The 27,054-nt window shown below is 48.7% G+C and overlaps 1 protein-coding gene across 6 annotated transcripts in view; it reads left to right on the top strand.

The window, feature by feature from the left end:
• The window catches only part of LOC125706359 (tight junction protein ZO-1-like), a 76,886-nt gene that overhangs the window by 24,543 nt on the left and 25,289 nt on the right, over positions 1 to 27,054 (top strand). The window lies entirely within an intron of this gene.

The raw sequence follows: 27,054 nt of genomic DNA on the forward strand, positions 1-27,054 counted from the left end.
CACACATTTGCCCTTGCTGCTGCGGAGACCTTGGGGGGGGGGGGGGGGGGCATCCTGCAGAGGAAGCAGAGCTGCCAAGGGGGGCACGCATGTGCTAGCTGTGCAACATTACAGGGGGGAGCCAGAGAGCTCATTACCGGGACAGGAGCAGTGACATTGCCAGGCGACTGTCAGCATTATGATTCGCAACCTGCTCTTACGGGTTTCTGGATCAAACCCCGGTGGGGCGAGGGAAGGTGCGGAGGTGCTGCTGAACCCTCAAAATGAGCACAGTTTCTTAACCTAAATGTTTTAAGTCGTACAGTAAATATCCCTAAATTGGGTGGAAGGGAAAGCAGCTGCTAGCAGATGAATGAAGATCGTGATTCATAAGTGCAGTAATGGTGAGTAATGCGTTCACTGCACCTGGCGCATGCGACTCTCCCCAGGCCGCACCTGCGGGTGAGCTACTGTGTCCTGCACGCTCACTGCGATCTGTGCCACAGAGACGCAGGTCAGAGGTGTGTGAGCGGGACGCGGGGGAGCAAGGAATACAAGCACTGCCCCGCTGTGACCTCCCGTCACTCTCCAGAGCCCCCGCCCACCAGGGCCTGCTCAGGGGCTGCAGGAATGTGGCAGCCGCAAAGGCCAGCCACGTCGCAGAGCGTAGCGCATCACACGTCCACATTAACAGGATATTAATGCGGCAAGTCAGCCTCGTTTAGCAGGTAGCAAATCACATTAAAACAGTGATGGTGGTTCATATTAGTTTCAGTTTACAGAAGCATATCAAATTACGTGTGCGTTTGTTTTTAATACTCAAAAAAATCGATACTATTCCTAAATGACCCAAATTAAAGGGCTACCACCTCTCGCGATGAAATAATAATCGTTCCGGAGATGAAGTGTCCTGTGGAGAGTGTCTCTGAGGAGGCTGTGTGGTAGCAGAGGGAGAAGGTAGCCATCTTGGTGTTTGACAGTTAGTGCTCGGCTGTGCAGGTAGGAGCGAGAGAGAAATGGCAGGTGCTCCAGCACACTGCCGCGTTCTTATCACCAGCAGACGGAAATCAAGGATTGCTGCGAGCGCGTGTGCGAGCCGCCGCAAAGGAAACAAGGCTTTTCAGCATGTTTCACTCAGCCGGGAGGTGGGCAGATGCGAGGGGGGTAGGAGCGGGGGTGGGATTGGAGACGCTTTAATGATAACGAGTTCAAAAACGAGTTCAGGAACGAGTGCAGAATTTGCTGTGGGCTGCACAGTAACCCGACAGAGTGGGGGGGTTGGGGAGGGGGACCACACCCTAGGCCCCGCCCTTTTTGGGAAATACTGAATGTGGGCGGGCTGAATGATTATGACCGTCACCCCACTTCACCCCTCCCCTGGTTTGGCCACACCCCCTAATAAACATAATAAACATTTGGTAATTAGGGGGAAGTTGAAACTGTTAAAGGAAAACAGGGCTACTTTAAGTGACACTTAGGGATTTGGAGGAAGTCATTGCTGGTGGCTTGTCTGGTTCAGGCCCGTGCTCGTCCTTGTTCTGCCCACAGCCTGCCCGTAGGACCCCCCCCTTTCCATCCCTCACCATTTCAGCCCCGCGAAAGCGTGCTGTAAAAAGCCTGTAAATGACCGGGGAGTGCTTGCTGTCTCTCGCGGCCTGCTTTCTGCGCCCGTCGATGATCTCATGCCTCTAATGTGATTGGGGGGGGGTACCTCCGGAGGCCTGTATTGTGTGTGTGTGTGTGGGTTGGCTATGGAGCCTCACAGCGGTGGCTGCCTTCCAGGTGGGGCTCAGTGCTGAGGACGAGTGCGTGTGGCTCTGAGTGACTCTGTATAGACTCTCCTGTTTGTTTTGTTATTTTTGTGCTGTTATGTCAACAGAAGGACCAAAGCAGGGACCTCGGGAAGATGCCCTGTCTTTGTCGGCAGTATCTGCCCTTCCCATGACCAACAGCGGCCATCAATCAGACGCATGTGTCTTTATTCATATTTATTCAGTGATTACACCTTTTTACACCTTCTGGTGTGCATGTCATCAGTGCTTAGCAAATGCATCTGTTAAAAAAGATGACACAGTAACATGTAGTTTGAATTTAAAAATAAGGTTGGTCTTTTGAAGTTTAAGTTGTAGTTTCTTACCCAAAAAAACCTTCTTTAACCTGACAATAAAGCCACATTGCGATGGTGAAGTGAAAGGAGCATTTCCATCAGATAATTCCGAAGGTAATTGATCTCCAATGTTGTTTTAGATGACAGGTTTTCTGCTGCATTATTTTATGGGTGTTTGCAGAATCCTGGCGGCATGCAGCCCATGTTTTCCTGAAGGCTGAAGCGCTGTGACTTCATTACGTAAAAAGGCATGCTTTCGTCCCGAGAGAATCAGCCAGCTCACCGCGTGAAGTGATGACCTGTTATTTACAGAGGTATTCACTGCTGCGGTCACATAGCGTTACGTGCTTTTGTAGATGCAGGACTGATCCTGGTTTTAGCAACCGGCTGGTCACACGTAAAATGGCTGTTTACCCTTCTCCAGTTTATGTCAAATAATTGTTTAAAAATGCACACAGCTAGGATGAAGGTGGAAGGTTGTTGTTTGAGAGAAAGACAGTTGGAGTCAAATCTAAACTCTTACTGATATAAATACACATAAGAAACTTCAAAGGTGGTGGAGACAGATGTTACACCATCTTGACAGTGACTGAAATGAGCTGTGTAGAGAACCAGACACCCATCTTTTGAACTCCTTATTTTATTTCACTGTATCGTTAGTGTATTTCAATGTGTTTGCTTTTAAATTCTTAATGTTTTCCCTGTTGCTGTCAGCGTGAGGCGCTGTGTGAAACCTTGTGAATTTAATAAGGCTGTTTTGTTCAAACGCGTGATACACAGTGCTGTTCAGTCCTCTGACGTTAAGGCTCGCAGTCCCTGCTGGCCGTCCAAATACCCCAGTTTCTGGATGACCGTTCCAGAAAAATCGAGCACCTGACTCCTGCGTCCAACGTGATCTGCTCCTTATCAAGAATAGAAACAACCTGCATGTTAAGGGGCAAGAACTTCTACAGGAACACAAGGCCAGCAGTGGAGCAGAAATGTTCAGACTGAGCCCAGAAGAGGGGCACAGTGCCACGCTGTTCACACACCCCAACAAGACGTGAATATCAAAAACATGCCTCCTTACTTCTCTCATTTTCCTGGGCACTAATTTTCTCCAGATTTTCTTTTTTTTAGTTTTGAGGTTTTTTTTGGAAGAGAACACTAGTGAGTCACTTGGAGTTTCTTGTAAAGCAAACTTGTCTACTAATGAAAGGTGTAGTCTCCATGACTGAAGCATATTAATGTTACTGTTTAATAGTTATCAAGCTAAAGATTAAGTTACTAAGGCTTAAAAATCACCACAGAAGCCAGCTACACTACATATTGGGGGCTGTGTGTTTTTTAAACCCTCAAGCAAAGTACTTAAAATTATACCCAAAATACTAAAGCAATCCAGTAGTGTTTATTTTTTATTAGAACATTAGCTAAGCTACATCATATGTAAATACGTTTCGTATTATCTGCTATATTGTAGTCTCTTTCTGAGAATCATTTAGCAGTAATTATATTTAAATCTAAACACAGGTGAATGTGAATAAAAGGTTTATATCGATAAATTGACTGATAAATGTGGGTTCAGATGTGGAATGGGGGATAGAGGAAGGTCGGGTGCCCAGTGTAATCTACCAGAAAATGATTGCGCCCAGATTACGTCGGCTAACTTGGGCGAGAAGATGCTCCTCTGGAAGGTGTGAGAAAGGTGCCCCCCCGTGTCGTGCCGGAAGAGGGCAGAGATAATGAATCCTCAGCTGATATTGCAGTGAGTGGAGGGCGAAGGAATCCATGTTTGCATTCGGATTTTCCCCGAGGAGTTTTTCCAAGGGCTCGCCGTGGTGAAGCAATTAGCCATTCAGAGAAAATGATCCCCTCCTCACATTCTCATCTCAGCCACTCCACGCGAACCCTGAAATGTCGTCTCCCTCCTCTGTTCCCTTTTCAAAAGTGCCACAGACACCGGTAGCAGCAAAATCTGCTCGACTGAACTGCAGGAAAATGGCCTGTCGTCATCCTCCCATCCTGAGCTGACAGTTCATGGTCCATCCTCATCCTCTGCCTGTCCTTAGGTGGCGGCGAATGGACACTGTCGTTATGAACATGTGATATGTAACTTGGCTGTGGGTGGAGCTAGTTGCCAGTGGAGCGCTTCCCAAAGCAACGTAGACCCTCATCCAGACGTCGGTCTCCTGCCTTTCAGAAGATGTCAGATATTTCGAATGACGAATGTGCCCCAGTCGAAAACCTCATTCTTCCGTCACAGACGAGTAATAAAGGAACGGGGTTCTGGTCTTGATGAAGCATGTTCGGCTCTCCTGACATCAGTGCTAAGTCGCTTTGGAGGCAGGAAGAAGAGCCACTTTGCAAATGCGTCTTGGCCTTAGCAGTAACACCAGACAATGGAACACTGAAGTAGCAGAGCTTCGACCTTGACGGTAACATGCAAAATAAACACCAGATGACATTAGGGTCGCTAATTAGTACTTTTGCGAGTGCCCGTGTAAAATATGCATCATTTTTCTCGCCATTGGAACAGAGAAGAATAATATTTTGCTTTAGGTCCTTAAAAATTAAACTATAAAAAATGTTCGAGAGACACTTCAGAGGAATTGTCCGGGCCAGAAACATGGCCGACCGATAACGTTATTGTGTTTCTATTCAGAGTAGAAGCCGAGAGTCCTGCTGGCTAGCAGGCCTTCTGTGTGAGGTCAGACGCCTATCCCCTGTCTGTTGGCGAGCAGCAGGCCGCTTGCCATCTTCCCGGCTGCATGCAGCATGTACCCTTGTAATGCTGTGACATCTGAATGTCTCCATCTGAACCGTAAACAAACACGGGAAGCGAAAGGTGAAACTCGCTACTTTCCCTACCTGGGACAGAAATGAATAAATAGACACTGAGAAGATAAAGCATCCTCCTCTTAATAGACAGCGTAAATACAGCACCTTGACAGCCGTTTTATTTAGAATCTCCTTAAAGCATCCCGAACAGGGTGTCCCCGCTCTGTGCATCCTGGACATCCTTGGAAGAGCTCCAGACTCACCAGGATGCTGTGCTGGAAAATGAAGATATGGATGGAAGGAGAACCTTTTACATGCTACTCGTCAGATTTCTATAGTATTTTAATTAGACAAAGGTAAGAATTTAAAAATGATTTTGAAACGTAGGATTTTTCTGAAGCAAATGCTTGCTGCTGTTACTCATAATTAGTCGCCATTCGTTTACTTTATATGTAATATTCTGATGCTTCTGCCTTTTAAATAATATTCCTATTCCTCTGTCATTTTGACCTTATTCATTTCCCTCCGTCACATTGCTACCCCGTATATTATTTAGAAGACGGGGCTCCGGTGACCCGCTCGCGCATCATTCCATCATATACCAGCAGCCCGACGGGTTTTGGCTGAGGAACAACCCCATAGATCCCGATAACCTTCTTTTCATCCCGATCGACACGGTGAGCATGCACTGCAGGAAATCAGACCCTCGGCATCCCGATTTCGCTCTCCCCTTACCCACTGGAACGGAGGGAAAAAAATCATTGACGCTGTGGCCCCGCGGCGGGGTAATAACCATGCAATTAGAAACCGTGGATGTGAATGACGATCTGAAGAAAGCTGCCGACCCAGATGCCCTCTAAACACGTAATACTTATTAAAGGACGGTATGGAGACGACCGAGCAGAGAAGGCGCTCGCAGGATTGTCCGTATCGTCCTGACTTCCATCACCGCTCCCCTCGGCCCGGAATGGACTCTCCCGGTCACATGTCGCGGCGGTGGCGTGGAGGGAGGAGGAGGAGGAGGGGGGGAGCGCATCGAGCCCGTGCTGCAGATTCGCTGCTGCCGACGCGTTTCGCGGCGTCCGAATGAGCCACGGAATTAAGGAAGCGAATAAGGCGACCTATAGCACATCAGAGCGGCACATCCAGACATTCCTCCGGGGAATACAGTCCGCCATCCCAGCTGTGCGGGGGAGGGCATGAAAGTTGCGGGGCGGCCGTCCATCTGAATCGGTGGCGGAGCTCGGAGGCGGTGGGGGCTGGACGCATGCGGATGTCATCCCGGTGACATGCTGCTCGGTGCCTTGTGGCGATAAACCCCGCGTCAGCTGAGCGACACACGGCGGGAGCGATTCCCGACTCGGCTCCGGCGATCATTCTGTAGCTAAACTTGCTGAGCTGGAAGGAAGGGGAGAAAATGTCTGCCAGGGCGGCTTCGAAGAAGGTATGATATAACTTGAAACTAAGTATTCAAAGAAAAAGTCGTTTTTTTTTTTTTTTTTTAATTCCCAGCGGCGCTCCGATGGCAGTGCATGGGTTTGTCTCACGATCGCGCTCGGGGGAGGGGGGGTGAGGAAGCGTGGACGTCGATCTCGTGCTGCATGGCTGTGCTGCTCCGGTGTGGCACAACGGTCGGCAGGGGGGCTGCTCGATCGTCGGGCATCGTAGGCTAACACGCCAGGCTGCTAAACTAGCCACGGTTACATTGCATGGCGAAGGGGCCGGAAAATGCACCGCCTCCAGACGGGCTGATGCTGCTTTACGGGCGGTCTTCGTGTCGTTGCGCTCCCTGCTGTAGGGATCGGATCAGGCTGGCGGTACGGCACTATAATTATGCACCGTTAGATGGAAAAAAAATCTTTTCCACTCGGCGAGCCAGATCTTCTGCATCAGGACTTGTTGATCAATATTTCTAAAATACTACGTGTAGTCGAGCGTTTGGAAAGCCCAACTTTTGTTTTTTTCCGAGTTTGTGAGAAGTACGTCCTGAACTGTCGTGGAGAAGACAGAAGGGGTACTTCTGCTGATAGTAACAGACTATGCATATATTCATGTGTGTAAGATTGAGTGTAAGAACCCCTCATGTAGGCACGGAGTAAATGCTGTTCGAAAGGCTGTTCCTGGGAGATTAAAACAGCTATATGTCAAAAAACATATTCTTCTCGTAAAAATAAAGTGTTTCCCCGCCATGTAAAGTCATCAGACGGCGCACATGTGCATTGGAGCTTTGTCATGTGCAAAGTGGACCTGAGGAGCTGGCAAGTAGGTCAGCGATCTACTCTCAGCATCACTGGGAAAATTCTGCCATGAAGTACAACTTTGTGGTGCTTCTGAGCTGTCATTCGGGCCCCTGACAGGTGAAGACGGTTTGGGGTTTACCTGACAGGAGTGTCCGCCAGGAGCTGTGCACTATTGTCTTACAAATCAAGGTCATGTGAGACGTGTTTCGCTCCATTGTTTATACCACTGGGATTATTTACACTCCCGGATTTTGAGCTGTTTGATGCGTCTGAGGGTGTGACATGATGTGGATGCTGGAAAGTTGACATTCTGGTTGGGTGAGTCTGCCGTTGACATGATTTCCTGGCTCCCCTCCCGGCTTGCTGGTGTAATAGGTGCTCAGGCCCTAAGGCGGCCTTTTTCATGCTGATTATTATAGATAACTGTTAAGTAATTTCATGTTTTCACTGTATTTAAAAAAAGTTTATTACTGACAGTATGTTAAGTGTGATCAGAACAGACAGCCCTTCAGGATCTAGTGTAAGCACAATGGTGTAAATGTTTCATAACTGTAGATTTCTCTTTAATGATAAGCTTAATCAAATCCAGCACTTTGCCAGATTTTTCTCTGTAGCACTTCATATCCGTCCATTATAAGTACAATTATTGCAGGGTTTAGAGATATTTGTGTCTCTGAAGACAAAACAGTTGCTGAAATAATTTGGTCACTGTTGAGATGAAATGCTGTATGTGTTTGTTCTCTACATCTCTGATTTCAGCCTCTGTCTCTGCGGAAGTCCCCGCTCTTCATCTTAATCTATAGTTTTACCTTAACAAAAATGCCAAGGAATTTACTCACCGTGATACGAACCCCTCCTTCTGTTGCATTGGGAATTATTATATGCTGCAATGTTAGATGGGAGATGGGTGAGCTGTCTGAATGAAGACGTTTTAAGGATGCAGACTGAGCCAGAATCTGTTGTTGTTTTCTGTGTCCAGGCCGTGACCTGCCTGGTCGTAACTGAAGAATGGTGTGGCGCTCATTGCTGAATATGAGCGTTGTGTCGACGGTGGTTCTGGAGGAGGAAAATTAAGGTTTAAGCAGGTTTTTGAGTCACAGGTACACGATAAGGTGGCATTGCATCCGACAGGAGAGCTTGACTACGTCGCATTGCATTTAAATCCTTTCCTTTTTTTGACAACCTCATACTCGAAATATCTTGGAAGTCGTGCCGTGAGAGTACAGTAGTAAGTGCACAGATCATCAAATTCGATTAACAGAAGTAAGTTATTGAATTATCAAGCACAGAATGCATAGCATATAGTGTATGCCTGTGTACTTCATGCATAGTGTCCATCCACTTTGCTGCCATCTTGCTGAGATGGTTTGTGGCCCCCGATGCCCATCCCAGGTTCCACTGGGCAGGTCTACACCAGGCCAGTCCATCGCAGGGCACATACAGCAGGCAGTTTAGAAAGACTGACCACTGCATGGATGTGCACTGCTGGAAGACACCATAAGCTTAATAGCTGCATAATCCAGTGCGACACGGGGAGAACATGCAAACTGCACACACCGAGCAGAAGCAGGCTTTGAACTCCGAACTGCGTGAGGGAGCAGTGAGGCAGCAATGTGACCCACTGAACCACTGTGTTGCCCTTATATGTTGTGTGTTTATGGCAGAAGATAACACTGTATATGCAGTGATAGTGGTCAAGATGAGCTGATGCAGAAGTGTGGGAAGGTGGGTTTTGTGTCTTTTCTTGATAAGCTACATAGTCTATAGGGTGTGAAGCTCATCTCAGCACAGGTACGTAGAGGTCAGAGTCAGAACACAAAGTATCAAGGGCTAAAAGCACCTTGTTTGGCCAGAGGGCATGATTGTCCCCCCAGCAACCTAACATGGTAAGGTCTCCAAAGTGCGCCCCTCGAGGAGCAAGCAGGAGGGGTGCAGTGTGAGTGTGACCGGGTGGAAGGAGATAAACCTTCCCATGTCGGCGTCACGCTCATCTCCAGTCCTGCTGGGATCTCCCTCAACGTGCTGCTTTGAATGAACCATGTTGGTGAGAAGACGACACTTCTGTCCGGCCCTCCGACAGATGTGTGTCATCCATTTAATGCTGGCTGAAACAAAGAATACAATATATGCTTCAGATACCATGGCCATTTCCCAAGCATTCTCTGCTTAATGCAGAGGTATGAGGAGAAAAAATGTATAGATTTTTTTTCCCCCCAATGCTACAGCTAATCTCAAATTTCAGGTTACATTAGTAGAGAGGGGGAGGGCATTTCGTTGTCTGTTTTTCTGCAAGTGGGTAATCTGCTGGGGTCAGATCATCCCTCAATTATAATAAACCTCTGTGGCTCTGCCACTTTGTTTCCCAGTCTCATTTCATTAGTAAAGTCAATAGTCTCCATTGTGCTTTCGTCACACCGGCAGCCGGAGGTGGTCTGATGTGTGGCTGCCGTTTACCATGGCATGTGACTGGCGGCGTGCTGCAGAGGGACACACACCCTACCAGATATCTCTCTCTGCTTTCACACTCGGTCACTCTTTCTGGCAATTCCGCTTGTAATTCCTCCTTCCTCTGTCAGGCTTACTTTGCTGCAGGGAGGTCACCTTCCTCTCCCCCATCTTTACGTTTTTCCTCTCCAGCCCTGAATCCTTTCCTGACCACAGCTACTCTTTCCTCTTTGGAATAACTGTACTCAGGCTTTCTGAGGTCACTCAGGTGCCCCAGTATGTAACACATTCAGTCATCTCCCAGCCGGGGGTTGAGGGGACTGCTTGCTACCCATAATCCTTTTAATTACCTTTTTATCCATAATTCCTTTATGTCATTCCGTCCATCCACATTTTTTCCACTTTTTCTGGTTAGGACAATGGGGGGCTGGAGCCTATCACCACCCGCATAGGGCGCAAAGCCAGAGTACTGCATCACGGGGCCCTAACATGCTCTGGAGGGAGGACACTCCCACCCAGGCACTGGGAGATCATGTAAACTCCACACACAGGGTGGAGGTGGGATTCGAACCCTCAAGCTTGCAGGCTTGAGTCACCATGCTACCTACTCATTACTGTAGTGGATTGATTAAAGTGTGGGTGTGCTTGATCTATTTGTGAAGAGGTTGCTGGGTTGGGCATATATTGACTTTTTGGCTTGTCGTTTAGTTTATTGTTTTGTTTAAGAGGCTCTATCCCCTGTCAGCGATTCGCCCTGAAGCTCTGTGTCTCAGACTGCTGCCGTTCGCCTTGATTTGGAAGCTGACACAAGCCAGCAAGCTTAAAGTTGGTGTTTCCAGTAAGGATTTCACTGTCCATTATATCAATAATCGAATAATCTACCATTTAATCTGATCAGTCATTGAGTAATCGTTTATATATAATATAGAAACCAGCCAGCCATTGCAGGCTGCACACATACGGTAAGTTCAGGCACTCCAATGCACTTAAGTTGCATGTTTTTGGAAAATGGAAGGAAACTGGAGGATCCACCGAAAAAATCATGCACACGCAGGGTGAACGTGCGATCTCCACTCGCACAAAGTGGTGGTGTGCGGTGAAAGTGCTACCCACTCTGTCTGGTAGACGCGCAAGATGTGCGATCATATCGACAATATCGACATAGTATTTACACACAATTGTCACATCGCAAGGACCTCAATAGTATGCTTGGTTCAAACCATCAATACAAAATTTTTACTCAGTCAGTCCCTGAAAACAAAACTTTGCAAATTTTTATGATGATTTCTTTTCAACATTTTGTATTATCTGTTAAAAATAAAATCGGCTTGATGTTTGCCACCACTGGTTTTTGCATGAGCTCTATATGCACTCTGCAACACAAACAGTCATCCTTGTTCTTGCTGTTGGACTCATTCATGGAACGTGTTGTGTGTTTGTGAGGAATTAAAAATGAGCGAAGAGACACTCAAGAAAAGACTCATTTTTCATTGTATGAAAATATTTTGTATTCCAAAGGGTATTGAGCAAAGCAAGTGATTTGTTGGCGCTACTTCCTGTCTGTTAGCACAACTCATGGCAGAAGCACCTACTGACAGACTGTTGGTAGATAATAAGTTCTGTTTGGCTGTATAGTTACACAGTTATTTATAAACACAATACGTTTATGGTTATTATGTGTTATCTAAGACGACGTGGCTGAGCGACGGTGCTAACCATTTTAGCAGCGATTATTTTTGACAAACAAAGAACTGTAGAAACTAAGTTAAGCAAAATTATTTAAGTCAAAGTGACGAACAAAGACAAGCTAGGCTACTCCGAGAGGCTAAATTACGCATATCTGTGGCTAATTTCACTTATTGGGTAAATCTGTCAAACTTGAATTTCTGCTATTAAGATGCATTTGCATTGCAGTTGTGATGTGGCGATACTGACGTTCTGCTTTGCAATACTGACGTACGCTTGCATTTTCATTCACGTAATGCGACGTGAGTCCACACGACTGAGGTTTCCTCTCTTTATTCGGACCCTCATCTGTCATGCATCATATTCCTTCCTGGAATGGGAAATTTTAATAGATGATTTTAAATAATCGATTTTAATCAAGTAATTGTGACAACTCTAATCTCCAGCTTGACTGTGACCGAGTCCATGCCGCACCTTTCATGAATCTCGAGCCGGTGCTGTCTGCAGTTACATGTGTGTGATCGTTAACCCCGTGAGGATTGGCGATTTGTGGCCTCTGGTCATCTGGGCAGACGTGGGTCAGTCCAGAGATTCCTGATGAGTTCTGTCTGTTCCTCAGTCTAAACAAATTGTTATAAATTGCTGTGCTTCGTTTGGCCAGTTCTAGCTGTTGCTGCAGTCTGCTGCCTTTTCAGGTTTATTATGTCCACCCTGGCTTTCTCGCATTCATGAACGGCTCCTTTATGTTTTGTGTTTACTTTATATGCTGCGTTGATGCTCTCCCTTCCAAGCCCCGTGAAGCAACAAGCCCATCCTCAATAAATCTGTCGCTCCCAATACCCGAGTCGCGTACTTCTGCTCGCCGTCCTGGCTGGAGTGGCTCCTAATAAGGTTAAGCGTGACAGCAGACTCTGAAGGAACGCGCGTTATTCTTGGTGACACTGTGGTGGAGTGGCTGGCAATATGGCGGTTGCCTATTCTTAGCTCATGAAGGCAGTTACTGCATCACCCATAAACTAGCTACTTAATCTGAGTTGGACCAGTAAAAATGTCCACCTGTATTAAGGGGTAAATATTGTAAGGCGTTTGGGATGATGCTCCCATCCCGGCAGCTAAATGATAAGATGGTGCTTCTCAATGTGGTTCAAGCTTAGTTTAGTTTCTCCTTTGGTGGGAAGAGATGCTTCCTTGGGACAGGGAATGAGGTTCTGCCTTGACTTTTATGCCTGGTCTCACATTCCTGGTAGGGGTTCGACAGCTTATTTGTTTGTGGTTGTAGCACATTTTAGCTCTTTTAGCAATGGAGTGATTGGGATAAAACATAATTCCTAGGCCGCTTCATCAAAGCCGTGTGAGCAGTTGAAGTCCACTCCTCTCTGGGAGGGATGGGGACATGACAGGTCATATCTAGATAGATTAATGGAATTTCGCAGCCGCTTGTTGTCTGAAGCTGGTTCACACCAGCCCCCTACCCCATGAAGCTGCGGTCTGTAGAGGAAAGTTAAAGGAGGTTCAAGGGAAGGACACCAAGAGGGCTGGAGGAAGGGAACTTCTCCCTGCACATGTGAGGTGACGTGGTGCCCAGGGACACCCTCCTGATGTAAAGTGTGCTGTGTCGTTTAAGGGCTGATACTTTGAATGGTGTGCTGGTTAGAGATCTACTGAGCGGTTCCTTCAGAGGTCCATGCTTTCTAGTAATCAGGTTTCCAAGAACATGCACGTCTGGTTTCCACAGGCCAGCTCGTTATCTGAATGTTTCACTTCACCTGATATGTTTCTAGCTGCCTGGTGTTCTAGGCCTTGGTTATGGGAATTTGTGATGCAGGCTTGGCTCTCAGGGTGCTTTCATGTGAAATTTCAGAGCTAAGTGATACGCAGATGTTCTTAGGACTGCAAAAAAAATGATTATTTTGATAATTGATTAATCATGTGATTTGGTGATCAATTAATTAAACACCAGGTTTACAGAATGCTTTATTGAAAACAAATATCAAGACGTTTTTTTTCACAGTTGTAATAAAATCATTACACAGTGCAGGGACTCTCTATTGAAAGTGACATAGAGGGACATAAATGGCATTGAAACAAAGAACAAAGGTTGACCAAGCTTTACTATACATTTTGCAAGAAAAACAAACAAAGAACTAGTATCACTGTTTACCATCGAAAAAGATAAGGCTACAAGCTTTTTTCGCGATTTTTCAGGCTAGACCTCTCTGGAATGGAAAATATAATCGGTTGCTTGCCACCTGCCCCCTGATACCCCGTCCAGCATTTTTTGCAGGTATCGTCCCAATACTGATAATGGATATCAGATTGATGCCATCTCTACGTTTTTGCTTTATCAGTATCGTAATATTTAGCGCAAAAAAATTTGCATTGCGATATTTGAAATTGTTCCAGTTTTGTGCAGCCCTACTTTCCGTTTATCATTACCCTGAATAGATGGAATATTTTTGCTTTAGGTCATTGTTAATTTTTTTTTTTTTAGACATTTTGTACGAGTGGAATGGTACACAAAATTCATAGTTCAGTATGAATCGTGGAATTGGGTTCACAGTTTGATACGATTTCGGGAGAGAACAGAATTTGTTTAGAAATTTCAAAGACAAAAATCGTAAACCAAAGTCAATGTATCTGTCAACGTCTATAACAAAATGTAACAGATAGTTATTTACTTATTGTAAGAATAAATATGTAAAATAAATTTAAAAATAGAAAATGATAGCAATCCTAATGAACTAAATCCTGTCTAAATCCCATGTTCCCTATTACCGTTCTCTACTATGCATCCACATCTTTGTAGCGATAAACACCCCAATAGCTGTAGTACTTTTTTGTCCAGTTTGAATTTCCTGGCAGAAGCGCCGTAAATGCCCCGGGGTGACTAACTTGAAGAAGCTGCTTCTGCCTCGCTCTGGTCGTACACAGACACTCTGATGATCAACCCAAACGAGTTGGCATGTTGGATGTAATTCCAGCAACATATCTGACTTCAGAGCTGACAGACAGTGTAGGTCAGATCAGCTGACTCTCTCTCTGGTGTTGGTGTCATTTATTGGGAAACTGAAATGTTCCCAAACTGCCAATTATGACTGACTGTAACCAGCATTAGCCGTAGTCGACTCGCAGCCGCAATTAGCAAACTGTTTTCCATGTTGAACGTCACCTCGTGAATTTAGGCTCCGCCTGTATCAGTAGATATTCATTTCACATACCAAACCGAAAATGATGTACCCGACACAACACAATGAATTTGTGTTTCTTTTTAGCCGTAGCTTTTAGTGTGAATCATCATACAGGAAGGGCTTGCGGGCTTTTCTGTTCGCCGCTGTTTTGATGTTGAGCAGAATGTTTAGGACTTCGGTATCCACATGAGCAGACCCTTGTGTCAGTGCTTAACTCCTGATTTGATATCAACCCTCTGCTGTCTGGCCCTTGAGACACGACCCAGGGAGATCGTCTGACGGTCAGATGGCTGCGGGAGCATTTCGGGAATCGACGGGAAGATGATGACCCCCTTAGCCTTGCTAATCGTGGACAGCTGAGTGTACGTGCTGTGGAAGAACACATCTGTGCTCATGTCAGCTTTCCGGCCTGGAGGCTCGCTGTGTTCTGATTGGATGAGGGCATGGATGGAGGGAGGTGGCCGGCTACCTTCAAATCGGGTCTCTGCAAATGAGAAGCTGAGGTAGATGTGGCGTACAGGAAAGGATTAAGTCTCATAAAAGGTAAAGGAGATTGTAAGTGGTTTGAATAAAAGCATCACATTAGGTCAGATTCTCACACCCCAGTTAAAAGACGTGCAAACCTAAAGCTGGGATTTGACCTAGTGATTTGCTGGTATGAGGCTGCCATGGTAATCATAGGTCATAGATCCTGTGTAAGGAAGACAAGTGTGTGTTTATCAACAGTGGTACAGGAATACATATAGAATGTCGTCTTGACCTAAATACCGGGGCAGTTGTTCTGGCAGCTTCTCTGCTCGCCTGTGGCCTGCGTCGGTCTTAGTTATGAAGATAGCGAGTCTAACATAAACCATCGTCTTCCACGTTTAGGGCCTGTGTCTCTGGTCATCATCCTCCACGTTTAGGGCCTGTGTCTCTGGTCATCATCCTCCACGTTTAGGGCCTGTGTCTCTGGTCATCATCCTCCACGTTTAGGGCCTGTGTCTCTCTGGTCATCATCCTCACCGTTTAGGGCCTGTGTCTCTCTGGTCATCATCCTCCACGTTTAGGGCCTGTGTCTCTGGTCATCATCCTCCACGTTTAGGGCCTGTGTCTCTGGTCATCATCCTCACCGTTTAGCGCCTGTGTCTCTCTGGTCATCATCCTCCACGTTTATGGCCTGTGTGTCTCTGGTCATCATCCTCACCGTTTAGCGCCTGTGTCTCTCTGGTCATCATCCTCCACGTTTATGGCCTGTGTGTCTCTGGTCATCATCCTCACCGTTTAGCGCCTGTGTCTCTCTGGTCATCATCCTCCACGTTTAGGGCCTGTGTGTCTCTGGTCATCATCCTCACCGTTTAGGGCCTGTGTGTCTCTGGTCATCATCCTCACCGTTTAGGGCCTGTGTGTCTCTGGTCCTCATCCTCCACGTTTAGGGCCTGTGTCTCTGGTCATCATCCTCACCATTTAGGGCCTGTGTGTCTCTGGTCCTCATCCTCCACGTTTAGGGCCTGTGTGTCTCTGGTCATCATCCTCCACGTTTAGCGCCTGTGTCTCTGGTCATCATCCTCACCATTTAGGGCCTGTGTGTCTCTGGTCATCATCCTCCACGTTTAGGGCCTGTGTGTCTCTGGTCATCATCCTCACCATTTAGGGCCTGTGTCTCTGGTCCTCATCCTCCACGTTTAGGGCCTGTGTCTCTGGTCATCATCCTCACCATTTAGGGCCTGTGTGTCTCTGGTCCTCATCCTCCACGTTTAGGGCCTGTGTGTCTCTGGTCATCATCCTCCACGTTTAGGGCCTGTGTGTCTCTGGTCATCATCCTCCACGTTTAGGGCCTGTGTGTCTCTGGTCATCATCCTCACCGTTTAGGGCCTGTGTGTCTCTGGTCATCATCCTCACCGTTTAAGGCCTGTGTGTCTCTGGTCCTCATCCTCCACGTTTAGGGCCTGTGTGTCTCTGGTCATCATCCTCCACGTTTAGGGCCTGTGTGTCTCTGGTCATCATCCTCCACGTTTAGCGCCTGTGTCTCTGGTCATCATCCTCACCATTTAGGGCCTGTGTGTCTCTGGTCCTCATCCTCCACGTTTAGGGCCTGTGTCTCTGGTCATCATCCTCCACGTTTAGGGCCTGTGTGTCTCTGGTCATCATCCTCCACGTTTAGCGCCTGTGTGCCTCTGGTTGCTGCAGCACCTCCGGCTTGCTCTTACCTGCCATTTCTCAAAGGTCTAAAAAAACATTCTGTGGTTGCATGTGCCAGTGGTAGAAGATGTGGGTGTGGTGACTGTCTGCTGGGTGGGTTTGGGCAGCAGGTGGTGTAGCTGTTAAGGGTGTGGGTTCAGATTCTGTGAGAAAAGCTGACATATTTAACCATGAAGAATGTCTGGCCACATAAACAAGTGATTTTGTATAATAAGTCATTTTTTTGCAACCAGCTTGCTTAAGAAAGTGAGTTTAAATAAAGATGATAACAGGATCCTTGCTGTTAATGCTCACTGATGTAGTATCTCGAATACGACAGGAAGTCAATGTTATGCAACAAACGCAGCAGATATGGGGCATGGCTGGGATTCCTGTCACCCATGCACACGTGCCGCTTGTCATGGTGCTGTTTCAGTTATTAATTCACCAGGAATACTACACGTGCATCCATGGTAACTTGCTGAGTTCACGCTTTGCATCGTCACCCAGTTTTGCAGAGGGAGCCTTCTCAAGCAATGTAGGCTAAACACCTTAATGTCCTGTCCTCGGATTTAAGCCTTGAAGTGAAAATATTACCACACTGCAGTCATTTAGGAAAATGCAAGATTTTCGCTATTGCAGTGAAATCTGGCTTGGACACCCATGGTCTAGATGGTTTGTAACAGTTCTCAGTTCAGGCTTTGGTCTGCAGGTTGGTAATCGCCAAGTATCGCCCAGCTGGCCCACACAAACTCTGGCTGGCTGCTTAAAGGCAGGCCCCTCCCATAGTGACCAGGAGACCCCTCTGCCAGCCATCTCTGTGTGTCTGCAGGTCTCCCTGGCCTCCCTCATGTGACCGTGTGACTCTGGTTTCTGTGGCTCAGTGAAGGATGGATTGTGTGCCGGTGAATGGTTCTCTGGGTGCCTGAATTGCCGGGACTTTGGCAGAATGCAGTCTAGGTCATTAAGTGGCAGGAAATGTACGGCCTGCTTTCCAGCTCTTCAGCGTTTTCGCGTTTTTTTTACTGTTTCACTCGTGTATAAAGCAGTAAACATTTTGGAGGAAATGCTGTGGAGCTCCTTGGCTGATGCCTTGGGGACGCGCGGCTCTTGAGGTTGTGGAATTCCTATTAGAGGGCCCCCGCTCCTTGTTGCAGCCAGTCACATGACCTGTGTTTGGATGGACAGCCATTGTTGGTGGGGAAGCAGCGGGGCGCACATTGAGTATGCCGCCGCGATGGGCTGTACCACCTCCGGACTCAAAGGCTCCTTTGTTTTACATGTCTGGGCCTGGCTTTGTGTGTGTGTGCGTCTGTGGGGCATTATGGAGCTGACTCGAAGTTTAGGGGGAGGGGTTTTATTCAGATGGTAGTCCAGAGACCCCCCCCCCCCCCCCCCCCGCATGCTTCCTTTAATCTCCCTGCTCTAAATCGGCTCCCTCCCTTCTGGGAACGTTCCCCAATTTCCCAACGTTTCTTTTCAGTGGGTGAAGACCGTGCGAGCCTTACGTTGGGCTTTTCTGAGAGGCGGATGCTGATCTTTTCTGCAAACCTGCTCTGTTGTTTTTATTCACGTATAATTCTGGGAGTGTAGAGCCGCGTTTCGGAGCCGGCCCGGGTCCCTTCTGGGTCTGTCAGCCCCTAATGGTCGCATCCTGCTTCCCTCTGCAATGTCACGTTGCTGTGTCCCCACCATGAGGCGCAGCCCGTGCTCCGGTTCCAGTCAAAGAGCGGCTGGCTTTCCCGTGCCATGACCCTGTGTGCGCCCCCCCCACTTAGGTGGGCTCCTGACATAGCAATACCGGTTGCCGTTCCAGAGCAGGGGACAGTCCTGTCACCGAAAAGCAGAAATCATACTGAGACGCAGCACAGCAGAAGCAGTGAGCGATTATTGAGGACGGTGCATCCAGTTTTTTCGCGTGATTGTCGTTTCTCTGAGTGACCGTGTGAGAGTGACGCTTTTGTGGGATGTGAAGGGCAGGGATCCTGTGTGCCGTGTGGTGATTGGCCGATCACTGCACTCAGCACGAGTGGGGGTGGGGTGTCTATCTTTAGTGACGTGTCCCATGTCTTCTGGATGTTATACCGTATCAAATATTGCATGACTTTATTACTTTCTCTGCAGAAATTCGAACGGTCCTGTGGTGGCAGTTTTCTGAACCGTCCTGGTCATCAGCGTGAGTGGGAGGTCTGCCCCGTCAGCACTTTCGAGCTATTTTTAACCCGAGGGCGGCTTTAATGTCCACAGCGGGGGGACAGGGTCGAAACTGAGCAGATTCTGGAGAGACGGGCGTTTCAAAGGTCCCAAGCCCTTGGGGTCACCATTAGAGCGCGCTGACTTTCCAAAGCCGCTTGCATCCTCCAGAAGGAAAGGTGGGCTACCTTCATGCATGGCTCATGACCCAGAGCTCCAGCAGGAGAACAGCTCTGTCAGAACCTTGGCTGGACAGAGATGACATTGCTGGAAGGGTGACAGAGAGCGCTCCGGTCTCTCTGAGTCACTGGACAGCAGTGCTTTGGAGCAGAGCTCAGGAGAGTAAGTATCTGCTGGGCAGCAGCAGACACTGAGGACACAGGCTGGCGGCCGGGACTGTGCCTAGCGGTGGACGAGCAGCCAGGCAGGTGGAGAATAAGACATCGCCGAAAGGATAATGTCCAACATTCTGCTTTACCGACCAATTTGTCATGTTGGTTGGTGAGCAAAGCAAACGGAAGTCTTCAGGGGTAAGAGAGTGCCACTCCACGTAACCTGGGACCTCCTGCACTTCGCGATAATTCGTTTCTTCTGTGGCTTCCTTGGCATTGTTGCGTCTGACCCGAGTCGTCCACCTGCGGTCGTGTGTTGCCTAGAGGAGAATGACCCAAGAAGAATGAGCTGCGTTTATTCGGAAGTGGGATAGAGGCCTGGCAACGGCAACTCTTTGTCTGTGTTTTCAGGTTGACCTGCTCCCATGAGATGCCCTGGATTTAGGAGGAACATGGTGGAGATTTAGTGTTTAATCCGAATGCCAGGATTACATGTTCCACCCCCCCCACCCCATTATTCTTCCAGGTGAATTTTAAACCTCTGGGCCTTAGAAAAGGCCACAGTGGATGCAGTTCCTGGGTCCAGGTCCTGTGATGCCTTCCTTGTGTACCTCGATTGTTCGCCTAAGCCATGGCTGTCCCTAACGAGCCTCCAGCCCCCCTCTGCCTGCGCTCCCTGACATCAGCGCATGTCTGCCGCGAGCTTTAGTGCCTCTTCAGCGCTCAAGGTCCCTCAGACAGGTTGGCGATCTGGTTTCCGCCGGGGAGGTCGGCTCTCTGACCGGAAAGGGTACGTCTCGTGTCGTTGGGCCAGGGCTGGTGCTCACGCGCATGCAAACGTGAGTACATCTACACACGCCCTCAGAGACGGTGCAATGCATACGTGTGAGTAACCTATCCCTGGGTGTGTCTCTGCAAGAGCAGAAGCTATTGGATTGGACCCCAAGGACGAAACCCCGCCCCCATCCGTACTCGCGGACAAATGTCGCTGCTCTTGCCCTCTAGATGGCGCTATATGGACTTCTCTTCACTACCGTCTACTCCCTCTTCACTGAAACAGGAAAACTAATCATGCCGGGCTCCATCTTAATGATCCGACACACATTCAGTGACTTGAAGGACACTCATGCTTATCAGCTAGTACAGGTAGCCATGCATTTACGGTAAACCATGTACGTTGGCGCTTAGCCAGTATGACCGGTCCGTATGGTAAAGGGCCAGCCTCCGTTGACGATCACACCTGAAGGCCTGACGCGATGAGCTAGACTGGGTGCGATTCTTAGTTGCTTCAAGCGCAGCTCAGGTGTGAGACGGCAGCGTAGAGCTGAAGACCACGGGCATCTGTTGCCATGACTACTGATTCTCATTCCCGTGTGAATTCATTGATTCAGAGTAGCCCTGCTCTTTGGAATGCAGTCATGGAAAAAATACTCAATTTTCATGCTTAAAAGTTCAGATATCACACCAAAATGTTACTCGAGTAAAAGTCATCCAGTAAAAGTAAAAGTACCACATGTTCAACTGTATTGATCTTACAGAAAACAACCCCTCCTTTTAAATTCACTCAAGACAGTTGCGGATATTCCATTGTAATTTATAGCACAGCACTATAAGGGACACTGAGTCACATTTTGTCTTTGTGTTCAGAATTAACAGTGAAACTTGCCAAGCTTGCTGACACAGGTTTGGGGAAAACGAAAGATTGATCTACAGGCCATATTTAATAACGGATTACAAAGATCTTGCGGTTCTGTGCTTTTATACCTCTTATATGTAGTGAATGCGCTGATGAAAACCCTCGTCGTCCTCCATGAAAAATAGCTGATCGTCGGATACCGTCACCATTATTTCAGTGGAGGCTCTAACGCTGCTACCTTTGAATATTGATAAAGTAACTGTCCGACCGCAGTTTCGGTATGTTAATCGCTATATGTTAATTCTGTACAATCGATATACAGTAAAATCCCGGTATAGTGGACTCGCTGATAACGGAATATCATCTATAATGGACGAGGTCCACTGGTCCCAGCTGCATGTCCCCTTTACGGACATGCAGAAAAAGCATCGGATATAGTGGACTCGCATATAACGGAATTTTGCTTATAGCAGACACTGTGTATCATAATTCTGTATAATAGTAATAATCAAGGAAGAAATACAATGTTCAAGAAGCGGGAGAGAAAATCACGATCTGGATTCTGAGTGGGAAAAAGTTAATCTTATTTTACCCAGAATTGTGCAGTCAGGCGCTCAGCATGCAACTGTATTTTTTTAATTAGGTGACTAATGATGGTTGTGCAGAATGAATTGGAGTAAAAAAATCATTATTTTGGCTCAGAAATGTAGCAAAGTGAAAGTAAAAGTTCCAACAAGTTAAAATGCTCAAGTATGAATCCAGAAAAAAAACCTACTTTAGTACAGGAATGAAGTATTTGTCCAGCAGTGTAATTTGTTGACCTTCGCTTTGATTTCAATGTCGCCTCGGCCTCCTGTGTCCTCATGTAGGTTTTGGTCATTTATGGTTAAGAACTTCGGCTTTTCCACCTGATCTCATAATTGGCCAGATTGAAAAAGCGATGGTGTGGTTTCAGTGACTGTGTTGAGGTCTCATGGTCAGCAGCACTCTATCATAGTCCTTCATAACACTCACTGTTGTCCATTACTTAGAGGGGACCTTCCAGTACCATATAATATGTAAATAAGGATCTCTGTGCTTCTTAGAAGTGAAAGTGATTAAGTTGCCTGCAAGACCGTGTACTTGAGAGAATGAGTAATCGGATTCTCATCATTTCAAAGGTCCAAGCAGGACCAGGCAGGACAGCTGTTTAGGGGGAACATATTTGAAGCTTTGAGACCCTGCAGGTCGACGCGTCACTCCTCACTGCTGGACTCGCACTGCACTGGCCGCACTTGCTAATTGCCTCTCTGATTCCCTCCTGGAAATAACCTGTGGAGTGAAAGTTGAAACCCACAGGAGGCGCAAGAAGTTTGGCAGAGTTTTCGTGTGGCAATCCATCCTGTGCGATGGTGTGTGTTGAGGTATGACTGACTGGAGCAGATGAATAGAGTGACGATCTGAGTGTCAGTCATCGCTGTGACTGCCTGTCATCGATAAATATGCACTGGTACCGCGAAGACTGCAGGCCTTCAGCCTGTCAGGCCTGCTGTCAGTGGTTTGTTGTAGCTCTTCATGTTCTTCTGAGGTTTCTTCATCAATTACAAATCTATTACATGTGAATGATTTTGATAATGTTGTTGTGCCCATCACATATCTTCTTGGGTGTTCTTGTCATGAATATTTAAAATAAAAATCAAGATTCAGTTCACTACTGTGGATTCTTTCATTAATCAACTTTAAAGCTGGTTGGTTTAGTGTTGCATCGAATCAAAAAATCGCTGGAGACGCTGAACTCTGCTGAACTCCTAGGTCTCAGCGAAGAGTGTGCAAACTGCACCGAGCAGGCCTCTCGCCCCCTCTGGGGGTGCCCTTGAGGCTGAGGGGCTGCTCGCCAGCTCCGTAACTTTTCTGGGCCTTAGATTCCAGCGGCTTCCTGCAGTCCCCTCGGCTGTGCAGTGTGCCATGTGCCTATATCCACGGTGACACAGAGTGACGTCATTGTCCCAGCCCAGGGCTGCTCGCGCTCTGGCACTGCATAGCAGAGCCTGTTTGACTGACTGTTTGGCATCTGGACAGTGACCTCCGCTGTGCTCCGGAAACGTCTCCCATCCAAACAGACACACTCAGCACTGTGCTGAGACGTCCATACTGGTGCAGGGCTTGTTTAAGACTCTTGCTCTTGCCTCAGTAATGAATTCTTTATTAATGGCTTTTCGTTTATTAATATTTATTTAGTAACTTTTTGTTTATTGGTTGGTTGTAAAAATGTTACTAGTAGTGCCGTGACACATGATATCCAAAGATGGAGATGCTGTGTGTGTGTGTGTGTGTGTCCTGTACATCCTGTTATTTTGATATTGTGGGGACCTTTTTTTCAGATTCCACAAAGGAAAACTCAATTTTGTGAAAATCTATGACTGCAATCAAAAAGCTAAAAATGCCAAAAGTCTTGGCTACTTATGTTTAAGGTTTGGGCTGGGTGGGGGTTGCGGTTACGGTTTTCCCTCACAAAGATTCTATCAGAGTCAGTCGTGCGCTTTATCAAATTGAGATAAACCTAGAGTGTTTATCCCGCTGAATGTCAGTGTTGAAGAAAGTGGTATCCTTCAGGAGCCACGAGTCAGTTCATTGCTTCTGCTCCAAACGATGAGCTTCCATGACCGGAAGAGGACGGAACCTCACATTTCGAAGGGCGTGGGTCTGCGCCCCGGCTGGCCTGGAGCCGCCGTCCTGCCGCATGTCCCCGGGCACCATGGGTAGTTCTAGGCCATGTTTAGGGGAACATCCGCAGTCGTTGAGCAGTTTGTTCTGTATTTTTGTGTGCACATCGTACGCCCTGCCGGGCAGAGTGTCCTGAGGAGTGCAGGGCGCCGTCCGGCATTTCTTCAGATCTTCGAATCGCCTCTGCTGTTTGGGGTGACAAACTCGCAGTGACGTCCAGTGACTTCTGTCGGGGCTTCGATCTACAGGGGTGTCAGGGTCACATTGGCCACGCTTTTCAGGGTGGCGATTCTGCCACCCTGTAGATGCCCCCCCCCCCATCCCCTCCCCCCACCTGCAAATGCCTGTCAAGTCTTTTTGTGTCACTGTGTTAAATTACAAAAATTAATCATGAGTATCATGAGCTATGTTTAGTGTCTGCGTGTCCCACAGTGTCAGGAATAATGAGCTACACAGCCGTAACTGAATCACCCCCCCCCCCAACCATATTCAGGGCTTTTAACTACTAATCAGAATCTTAAACACTGCAGTCCAGTCCCAGCTGTGTGTCTTCTTACAATACAGAAGCCAGAAACGGAGCTGGCCGGGAGACGGAGAACGTGGGCACTCTGGTACGCTTGCTGTGCTCCAGAGGGAAGCCCAGGCGGGGTGCCACTTTGTGTCCGCGTCCCAAAACAAAGAATGTCGAAGTGCGAGGCCCCGGGGCCGTGTGTCAATAGATGGGCGACCCGGCGACCCGGACGGCAGAAGGGGCCTCTTGTTCACGCCGCTCACAGTCGCCATTGGAGCAGTGAGAAACCCTCTTGTTTCCAAAGCAATCACGTGATGGCCACCTGCTCGCGGTGCTGCACTGAGGGAGGTGGGCCTGGGGGCTTTAGAGGTGCTGCACTGAGGGAGGTGGGCCTGGGGGCTTTAGAGGTGCTGCACTGAGGGAGGCGGGCCTGGGGGCTTTAGAGGTGCCGCACTGAGGGAGGCGGGCCTGGGGGCTTTAGAGGTGCCGCACTGAGGGAGGCGGGCCTGGGGGCTTTAGTGGTGCTGCACTGAGGGAGGTGGGCCTGGGGGCTTTAGAGGTGCTGCACTGAGGGAGGTGGGCCTGGGGGCTTTAGAGGTGCCGCACTGAGGGAGGCGGGCCTGGGGGCTTTAGAGGTGCCGCACTGAGGGAGGCGGGCCTGGGGGCTTTAGAGGTGCCGCACTGAGGGAGGTGGGCCTGGGGGCTTTAGTGGTGCTGCACTGAGGGAGGTGGGCCTGGGGGCTTTAGAGGTGCTGCACTGAGGGAGGTGGGCCTGGGGGCTTTAGAGGTGCTGCACTGAGGGAGGTGGGCCTGGGGGCTTTAGAGGTGCTGCACTGAGGGAGGCGGGCCTGGGGGCTTTAGCGGTGGCGGTGAGCAGACGCCGGTGGGTTATAGGAAGACGGTCAAACACCAAGGAGAGGCCTGAACCTGTGAGACATTCCCCCCCCCACCCCAAAGGCATTTTCCCCCATCCTTCGCTGCCATGTGAAGAATTCCTCCAAGAACACAAAACTATTTTGACAGAGGAAATGAACAAAATCACCATTTGTTACCGAATTACGTAAACAAGGAAATGATGAGAGATTTCATATTGGCAAAAAAATGGAATCGTGCAGCATTTTGCCACCATCTGTATCACTATAGTGTAGTGAAGGGCTGCCGAAAGACGGCGGTGAAGTGACCATTCGCCCCCATATGTCCCCCGGCCACGGCTGTATTCTGTGAAGGGCAGAACCCCTGTAAGAGTAAGACGTCTTCGGGGGCGAGGTTGTCTCATTTGAACTTGACTTCTGAAAGTCTTCAGTCTTCACTCGTCCCATTTTGTCCTCCCCGGCGGAGTTCATAGCTCTGAGAGCTTCCCACGGCTCTGGATCACAGGTCACATCTTCTCTGTTGTCCGCAGCTTCCCATCGCTTGGTCTGCAGCCTTGCGTGCGCGAGAGTGGCCCCCTCACAGCGCGTGTGGAGTGTGAGACTCAGAAGAAGTGGGTCAGGGCCCGCGAACACAAAGACGGGCGTCCCGGACGCCCAGGGGCCGGCTGGGATCGGCATTGATCGGCTGTGGGGCGAGGCTGAGAAACGGGTGCTGGGGGGGTCTGTGGGTCAGCTTTTGGTACAATAGATGCTGCGTTGGGAGTGATGCCCCGCTGCAGCCTGGGAATGTGAATGATGAAATAATAGCCCTGATGTAAGTGGGACTTGCTATGTCGTGACAAGCCCTGAGTGGGACTTAGCGCCCTCCCGTTTTCCTGGCTGTTGGTGAGAGGATGCTATGGAAGATGGGAAATCCACATGGCAATCTTCACCTGCCTCCAGGCGGGACATCCCCGCCCCCCACACATATTTTTGGGACCCCTTCTCCTTTCAGCTTGTCCCCTCTGAGCCACACCTTCTGGCCAAGCGGCCTGTTCTGGCAGCAGCCACGTGCCAAACGGAATTCCCATGGAAGTACCTGGGGGTGGTAGGGGGCGGGCTGCCGCATTTCTCTGCTGCCCTGATGTATCCTCGTTTGACCGTGGGCAGCGAGGCAAGGCTGGGGAGGAGTGGGGGAGGGGCCAGTTTGTGGGCCATGGTGCCTGTTGGAGTTTTTGAGCGATGCTGTTAAAACTAAGCGCCGTGATTCCTCCAGGGAGCAATATGAGTACGCTGACATAAGGATCGCCATTAGTCCTATGGCCGTTCCTGCACTGGGATCCTGGCAGGCGTGGTCTGCTTAGTGGGGCATGGTGGGCATGGCGTCCCAGACCAGCCTAGGAATGCTATCGGTGGGGTTTCCACAGAATCCCCTGCCTGCTGGTTAAATCAACCGGCTGTGTTCTGGAGGTGCCTGTCAGAGGACCCTGGGCTGCACCATGGCTCCGCCCAGGATGTAATGCGCCCTATGGAACCGGAGTCAAGCGGAGGCTCTGACTGGGGCTCTCGAGAGACCGAGCGAGGAGTCCAAGTGTCTGGGATTGCGGGTGTCCTGTTTAAAAACCAAGATCCAGGCTTTTAATAATCTGTTAGGCACAGCCATCAGCAGTGTGTCTGTCTGCCTCGTTGAGAGGTTCACTTACGCCGGCATTCATGTCTCTGGTGACTCTACGTATGAAGTCAGCAGATGTAGAGTACATGGGGGGGGGGGGTCATGAGGTCGCTGGAAAGGGGTGTGTGGTGCTCCCGATATTGGTCTAAGTCTTAAGAGTCCTGGGACTCCCTGTCTTGCTGTATGGCTGTGAGACATGGACGCTCTCCGATGGGCTGAGATGAAGACTGGACTCCTTCAGTACTGTCTCTCCTTGGAGAATCCCCGGGTACCGCTGGTGTGGTGTCTCACATGAAGCACATTACCTGCATTGTGAGGGAGCGTCACATGGCACTCCGGCCATGTGGCGCGTTTCCCTGAGGGTGATCCGGCTCTCAGGATCCTCATTGCTGAGGATTAAAAGCCTTACTAGGCCTAGGGGACGCTGACATAACACCTGGCTGGGGTAGATAGATGGTCATTCCTGGAGTGTGTTACTGGACCACGTGTCGGCCTGGGGGGTCGCCAAGCGACCGGGATCCCAAGGAGTTTCATCATGCGGTGGGGGCAGCAGCGCTCTGCGCCAGGGCATGATTCCTCTGACCGTCGGCATCA

The sequence above is a fragment of the Brienomyrus brachyistius genome, chromosome 13 (assembly GCF_023856365.1).
Source record: "Brienomyrus brachyistius isolate T26 chromosome 13, BBRACH_0.4, whole genome shotgun sequence".
NCBI lineage: Eukaryota > Metazoa > Chordata > Actinopteri > Osteoglossiformes > Mormyridae > Brienomyrus > Brienomyrus brachyistius.